This window comes from Mustela nigripes, chromosome 2 (genome assembly GCF_022355385.1).
Source record: "Mustela nigripes isolate SB6536 chromosome 2, MUSNIG.SB6536, whole genome shotgun sequence".
NCBI classification, from domain to species: Eukaryota; Metazoa; Chordata; class Mammalia; order Carnivora; family Mustelidae; genus Mustela; species Mustela nigripes.
In genome coordinates, this window is record NC_081558.1 from 198903881 (window position 1) to 198911852 (window position 7972).

Below are 7972 nucleotides of genomic sequence, written 5' to 3' on the forward strand. Positions count from 1 at the left end.
TATTTGGAAGAATATGTGTATTCAGATACATACATCTATATACATATGCATACACATCAGTGTATGTATACATCCATACATGTAAACAGATTATATAGATGCTTAGATATAGACAGTTTTATAGGTGATGTATCAGAGGTAGAGAAACTTTATTTTTTTTTTTTTGTAAGAGCCATACGTAATTTAAGTATTTCAATCTTGTGGGCCATACAGATCTCTGTCACAACTACTCAACTGTGCTACTGTAAAGCTATAATGATTAAGCAACCATACACAATGTGGAAATAAAAGATGAATGTTTCAGGGTCGTTCCAGCTCTGCGGCGCAGCGAACGGGGGCGCGCATACCATGCCCGCCGAGTGGCCTCCGGGCACGCGGGCACGGTGCCAGCCCGGCAGGTGCTGTCATTAGTCCCACCTCAATAAAGAGCTGCTGGGGCTAAACGGTCATGGGGGATCCTGGTAGAGAGGAGTACAAAATCCAGTCTTTTGATGCAGAGACTCAGCAGCTGCTGAAGACAGCACTCAAAGATCCAGGTGCCGTGGACTTGGAAAAGGTGGCCAATGTGATCGTGGACCATTCTCTGCACGACTGTGTGTTCAGCAAAGAAGCAGGACGCATGGTGCTATGCTATCTTTCAGGCTGAGAGCAAGCAAGCAGGCCAGAGTGTCTTCCGACAGGGACTCCTCAACCTGTTGCAGCAGGAGTACCAAGCTCGAGAGCAGCTGGGCTCGGTCTTTGCAGGGCTGGGTCTGCTACGTCACCTTTATCTGCAACATCTTTGACTACCTGAGGGTGAACAACATGCCCATGATGGCCCTGGTGAACCCCGTCTATGACTGCCTCTTCTGGCTGGCCCAGCCTGACAGTCTGAGCAAGGAGGAGGGGAACTGCGTGGTGTTGCAGCTGCACGGTGTGGGGAGCAGCTGGAGAAGATGAACCGACAGCCCATGGATGAGCTCTTTGTCCTGATCCGAGACGGCTTCCTGCTCCCAAGCGGCCTCAGCTCCCTGGCCCACCTGCTGCTGCTGGAGATCATCGAATTTCAATGATGGAGACGACCCCGGCTGCGCGCAAGTATTACTATAGCGAGGTCTCCGACTAGGTTTCTGGCTCAGGCCGCCTCACAACAGCACCGGCCTGTCCCTGCCAGACCTTGAACAGCTCATAGGGATTTCCCACTCACGCGGCAGTCCTGTCTGAGCACCTTCCCTCCCGGGTTCAGGGACCAGAAAAGACACCAAACAGACCTGCCCCTACTGTCCCATCAGCTTCTCCCCACATCACCTCCAGCCTGGGCCAGGCAGAGAAAGGCAGCTTCCAACACCCACCGCAATGTGTAACCACTGGTGCAACAGCCATCTTGGTGCCTCAGTTTCCCCATCTGTAAAAGGGGTACTCATAGCTACTTGTGGTATACTTTGGGATACTGAGGAGCAGAGCACAAGTCACACCAGAAACTGCCTTTTATACATTTTGTACAAGGACCACTTTGGAAACAAACAAATTTCCAGTCGATTTTAGTAAACAGCAGGTACCACCACACATGCGACACAAGTTCAGGGCGAGAATTTTCTAATAAACTTTTTCTAACATTAAAAAAAAAAGTTTCAATAAAACTTTATTTATAATAAAATAGAACCAGACAGCAGGCTAGATTTGCATCTTTGAGGTGTAGTTAGCTAATCTCTGATACAGGTAGTAGATATAGATACAAAATGGGTAAGGATATGTAACAGCCTGTTCACTCATAAAATACTCACTTTAACCTACATTAATCTTTTCTTCTGACCTGATTTTTCACATATGTTGTTTGCCAGATTAAATTGTGTTTGATTTGACACCTTAAAGATAAAAATAAGAAAGCCAAGCAAAGCAGAAAGTCAGGAGACTGACAGAAGAGCTTGAAAGAAAGCCCTGCTGATTCTACAAACAAATAAGTTCAAACACTGTGTATTGAAAAGATCAATACAATTAATAAATTTTTAGTCAGACTGATCTGAAACAAGAAGATACACATTACTAAGACAGAAATGATAAAAATTGGAGAATAGAGAAAATGTAAAACCAACTACAACCACCAGCTACAACAAACAAAATCCTTATTGGTAATCATAATTAGATTGCTTCTTGGCCTTTTGGCTAAGATCAAGTGTGCTAATCATAATTGGAGAGAGTTGTATTGTTATTGTTATTCTATTATTGAGGCTATATTTCTGTTATTCTGTTATTCTGTTATTGAGGCTATATTTCAATGTGAAATAAAGCAAATGAATTATGTGATACTTTTACTCTGTCATCTCCTTGTGAACCAGAATTATCAATGTATGTGGAATAGGGCACCTGGGTCACACAATCATTAAGTGTCAGTCTTCGGCTCAGGTATATTCCCAGGGTCCTGGGATTGAGTCCCACATTGGGCTGCCTGCTCAGTAGGAAGCCTGCTTCTCCATCTCCCTCTCCCCTTGCTTGTATCCCCTCCCTCCTCATCTCTCTATCAAATAAATAAATAAAATTAAATTTTAAAATGTGTGTGAAATAAATGTGATACCAGTATAGCAAAGTCATATAAAATTCCATAAATCTGGATTGGAACAGAAATGGAAATATTAACCTGAGCTCACAAGTCATTTATTTGTATAATTTAATCTATACCTATTGATCCTAAATCTTCTGAAAAGCCAAGAACAAATGATCAGCTCAAATTGTAGAACTTTCCAATTAAAAGAAAAATGGGTTCCTTGAAGAAATAGATGATTTCTTGTCTAGGAAAGAAAATGTACAAGATGAGCATGGACCATCTTGACACACCAGATAAGAAAACTATTAAGGGTCATGACTTCAGGACTTAAGAGCCAACATTCTGAGGTACACATTTGTCACACATGGGACACTTTGAGGTTCAGAATGGATAAGAGGTGTGATGGATTAAAACCAATCATAAATCCATGAGTTCATAGTAATGTGAAAATAATAATTGCCCAAACCATGAGAAAAACAGTGAACCAATTCATTTTTTGAAAGCTGATTAAATGATAGCAAAGATCCAGGTGATGTCTTACCTCTCCTATATGAACTATGCCATTGGGTAACCAAATAGCAGATGAAAAGTAGCATTCCTTTACAACATTATTTTATCTGAATAGTTAAAATAAAATGATAGAATTAAACACTACCATTTTTCAATGTCCAGTGGAAAATGGAATGAGAATTTGAGTGTAAATGGCTGATAGAAAAAGAGCAAAAGCTAGAAGCAGATATTCAATGCCTCTTACTAAGAGAATCCATTGTCATGAATAAAGACTACCAAGTCTGTCTGAAACATTTTAAACTGCTTTCTGAGTTCGCAATCAACCCAATTCAGATTCAGGGAACCTTCCAGATTAAACTTCACAGGATCTAAAATAGAGAAGTTGTAAAGAATAGAAAAAAGGGGTGCCTGAGTAGCTCAGTGGGTTAAAGCCTCTGCCTTCAATTCAGGTCATGATCCCAGGGTCCTGGGATCCAGCCCAGCATTAGGCTGTCCGCTTGGCAGGGAGCCTGCTTCCTCCTCTCTCTCTGCCTGCTTCTCCTCCTACTTGTGATCTCTGTCAAATGAATAAAATCTTAAGAAAAAAAAAAAAAAAGAATAGAAAAGAAAATGATAGAGAGCTAACCTGTGGAGTAAGAAACTAAAAAAAAAAAGGAAAAAGAACTTTTGGCGCTAATGATACACACATGCTTAATAAACTAGAAAGAAATTCAAGGAAAAAAATTTCTATAATTGTCAGGATAATAATTAACTATTGGAAGAAAGAATGAAATGGTGGTAGGTTTGGGGAACCAGGAAGGTCTTCTGGAATGTCTGGGAAAGTTACATTTCTTAACTCATGCAATGAATGCAAGTATGTTCAACATAAAATAATTCACTAACCAAAAAAAAAAAAAAAAAAAAAAAAAGACAATACATTTTACTGAATTATCACAAATCTTAAAACAATTGAGTTTGAAATAAAGTGGTTTTATTGTATTCTTCCATTTGTTAAATAAACTTGTTTAATCATGGCCCTGATTTCATAATAATAAATGTACAATTATTGACTGTTTAATTTCCATCTATGAAATCTCACTCTCCTTCATTTATCATGTTACTTCCTTTTCAGGGAACTAGAAGAATAAAAAAATTATCATATTCTATATCTGAGGACAGAAATCTTTGAGATACATGATTTTAACAATCAAACGCTTGAACAGACTGAAAAAAATTATACAAATCATCCACTTAAATTTAGCTTTTTTTTCTCTAAAAAGGTTTCAAAACTATAAGGGCAAATGAGAATGGCTGCATCATAAATTCTGTGATAATGACATGCCATTTTTGGCAGAGTAATTTGTATTGCTCATTAAGTCTCTAATATATGGCTTTTATATGCAATTACTAACTGGTTAAGAAACAATCAATGAGATTATTTCCTACCAATTAGTGCACTTTCTCATTAAATATTTAATTGCTTAATAGAACTAAACATCACATGTTCTTTTCCACATAAGTTCTGAAAGATGAAAGATGAAACAGAATTTCTCAGTGAAATGTCATCTCCTGCATCCAAATTGCTTTCCTTTTATTTTTCAATGATTTCTAATTCCTTTGATTAAATTACTCTGACTGGCCTGTGGTGTTTCAATCTTGTAAGATTTTTAGGGAATCTTCGTGGGGAAAACTGCTTTTACATAGGCATAAATTTTCATGTCAAATTTTTGATTCTAAAACACATCCCTTGACCCAATATAAATCTTGGTTCCCACAAGTTACCAAAGTCTATTTTTAACCTGTTGCTGAAAATATTGAATGCTAGAATAATAGTTACTCTTGCTCATTAAAAAAAAAAAAAAAAAAAAGTAGAGAATGAAAACCATTTATATGAATTATGGTTAGCAAACCTTTTCTGTGAAGACCCAGAGAGTTAACATTTTTGTCTTTGGTAACTTAACCTCCTCTGTCACACCTGCTCAACTCCGGGGCTGTTGTGTGAAGTTACCCTAGACAATGTATGAACAAATTTGTGTGGCTATGTTCCAATAAAACTTTATTAATAAAAACAGGTGGCTGGCTGGATTTAGTACAGTATTTGCTATAGAAGAAAAGCTCCCTCTTTTCTTGCACTTATTTATTAAGTCTTTCAACAAATATTTATTATGTATCCATTCCATCTTATCTTGCTGGTAGCAGATAAACAAGTGAATATATGTCAAGTCAGGTGACAATAGGCATTATGAAGAAATCTGAAGCAAAAACTAGAGAGATAATGCCAAGTTATGGTTGGGGGAACATTTCAAATGGTAGTGGTTTAGTAGGAGTAGTAGTAGGAGGGTAGACCACACTAATAAGGGCCATACCATAAAGACATCAAGGAGGAGCGTGATAACAGTTACCTTAGTGAAGAAAGTGTCAGACAAAGGGAATTGCATGTGAAGTGACCATAAAGTTAGAATAAGCATATTATGGTTAAGAAAGAACAAAAGAGATTAATGTAGCTCAGACTATAAAGAGAAAGGGAGAAAGTGGTAAAGAGGAATGTGCAGAGGACACAGTGTGCATTCAGGACATGGTATTTAGGGCAGACATCATCTGGTAGCTTCCCAGTAGTTTAAGAAGTCTTGAGTTCTATCCTGATAAAAGGAAAGCTGTCATGAGGAGACATGATGCAAATTTCATGTTTTATATGAATCACTCCAGTTGTTTTGTTGATAATAGACTGCAGAGAGGCAAGAATGGAGTCAGGGAGAAGTTTTAGGAGCTATTACAACAATCTAAGTGAAATGTTGTGGTGACCTGGGCAAGGGCAACAGCTGTGTAGGTGATGAACAGCTGTATAAGCACTGATTTAGAATAATGTGGGCTTCTGGAATAAGACCAGAAAACAATAACTATTGAACTTAAATCTGAAAAGTGTTTAAATGCATTATTATTTAAATTTTAATATATTATACTATAGTTTTCACTTAAGATATTTTTATTTATTTTTATTTTGATATAGGTGAATATTCCCAAACAGAAGAGAATGACCAACACAAAAATATAAGCATCATTAAGTTTAATATATTTTATTGGATTTGCACCTGAAAAACCATGGCCATAGCCTTTTCAGAATATGAGGGAAGATGCTAAGAAAAAGGGTTTTTTTTCTATCTTAGGGACTGATGCAACAGAAAAGAGGTTAGAGAAATGTTTCTGGTCGATTCAGTGCCCTGACCGCATTGTTGGAAAAATGCAAGCCTGATTAAACCTTCTTTGGATATTCAACAAAATTGTCTCAGTGATTAGGCTGGCATGTTTTTGCATTATGATCATCTTTTGAAAAGTATGAAGAGCTATTGAGGAATGAGAAATGAAATATTAATTTGAACTTTCTAAGCTGAGTGCTGTTTCATAGATGACTATCTGTAGTAAATGTTAATGCAGTAAGTAAAGACTTAGCTAAAAATAAAATCTACAAAAGTTAGAATTTCTTAAATGAATAACCATTTAACGTATTAACATTGGATCTACATGTATCTTATTTCAATTTCTGAACAAAGCAATAAAGGAAATGTAGAAGAAGATTTTCCTTCAATGGCAGGCGTTTCTGGACCCCACATAGGAAATAATTGTTTTTAATTTAAATCTCTTTAGAAAGGCTAATCCATATTTTTGAATTTTAATTAATAGATAATATTTTTCATCACATTCAGCTAAAGAAATGTTGGTTTTACATGTAAATAGAAGAATATTTAGTAAAGTAATCATGCCAATTTTTGAAATGGCAATTTTAGTAAAATTTAAAGTATATTTTTCTTTTTAAAATATTAATAGGGTTATGATTGCTTCACAATATTTTATGCTCAGATTATGTGAATAAATATAATAAGTATTACTCACTAGATGTTATTCAATTATTTCTACAGAAGTTGTTTTTGATACTGTTTTACTTAAGGCCATAGAAAAATATTCATGGAGGATAGAACATTGAAGATGTATCATCACAAATTAGTGAACTCTATGTCATTGGTTTGTATGATCAGATACTCAACTTTTTGAGTAATATAATGGTTGATAAAAAAGCACTTGTTAACACCTCTGGCTCAGAGACCTCAGAGGCAGTGTCACATCTAAAACAATATAACATTAGAGGATATATAAATGAAGTGAGTAATGTTTTCAAAAGAAAACTAAGAAGAAGATTGATGTAGCTTAGAAGGTTTGTGGAAGGTTTCATCAAAGAGATATAGCTTGAGGGGTACCTGTGTGGTTAAGTGAGTTAAATGCATAACTCTTGATTTTGGCTCAGGTCATGATCTCAGGGTTGTGAGATCAAGGCCCTCATTGACCTCCATGCTCGGTGTGAGGCCTGCTTACGATTCTTTCTCTTGGGGAACCTGGGTGACCTCTGCCTTTTGTTCAGATCATGATCTCAGGGTCCTGGGATTGAACCTGGCATCAGGCTTTCAGCTCAGCAGGGAGCCTGCTTCCTCCTCTCTCTCTCTGCCTGCCTCTCTGCCTACTTGTGATCTCTGTCTGTCAAATAAATAAATAAATAAATAATCTTAAAAAGAAAAAAAAAGATTATCTCTATCCCTCTCCCTCAGCCTTTCCCCACTCACCCTCTCCACTACCAGCTCACACATGCAGGTACTCTTTCTTTCAAAAAAAAAAAAAAAAAGAAAGAAAGAAAAGAAAAAAAGACCTGAACTGACCTTCAAAGGATATGGAACACTGAGGTGACTCTTTCAGTTTCAGAGAATGACCATTAAAAAAAAAAAAAAAAGGAATTACATAAATATAACTTGCTTAAAATAATATTTACTCCACTGGATTCAGAATTGCTTGTGATTCTCTCCTGGTTTGTTGTTGAGATGATCGAAAGGGTCTGGTAGGGGAGAGAAACACTGGAAGGTCAAGGGGTCAAGGGAATACAAGAGATATTGTTATCTAAGAAGTAACTCCTATTCTCAG

The 7972-nt window shown here is 36.9% G+C and overlaps 1 pseudogene; it reads left to right on the plus strand.

Moving 5' to 3' along the window:
- The first annotated feature begins 352 nt into the window (after positions 1 to 352).
- LOC132010280 (MIF4G domain-containing protein-like) lies at positions 353 to 1105 on the plus strand (annotated as a pseudogene).
- Positions 1106 to 7972: the final 6867 nt, after the last annotated feature.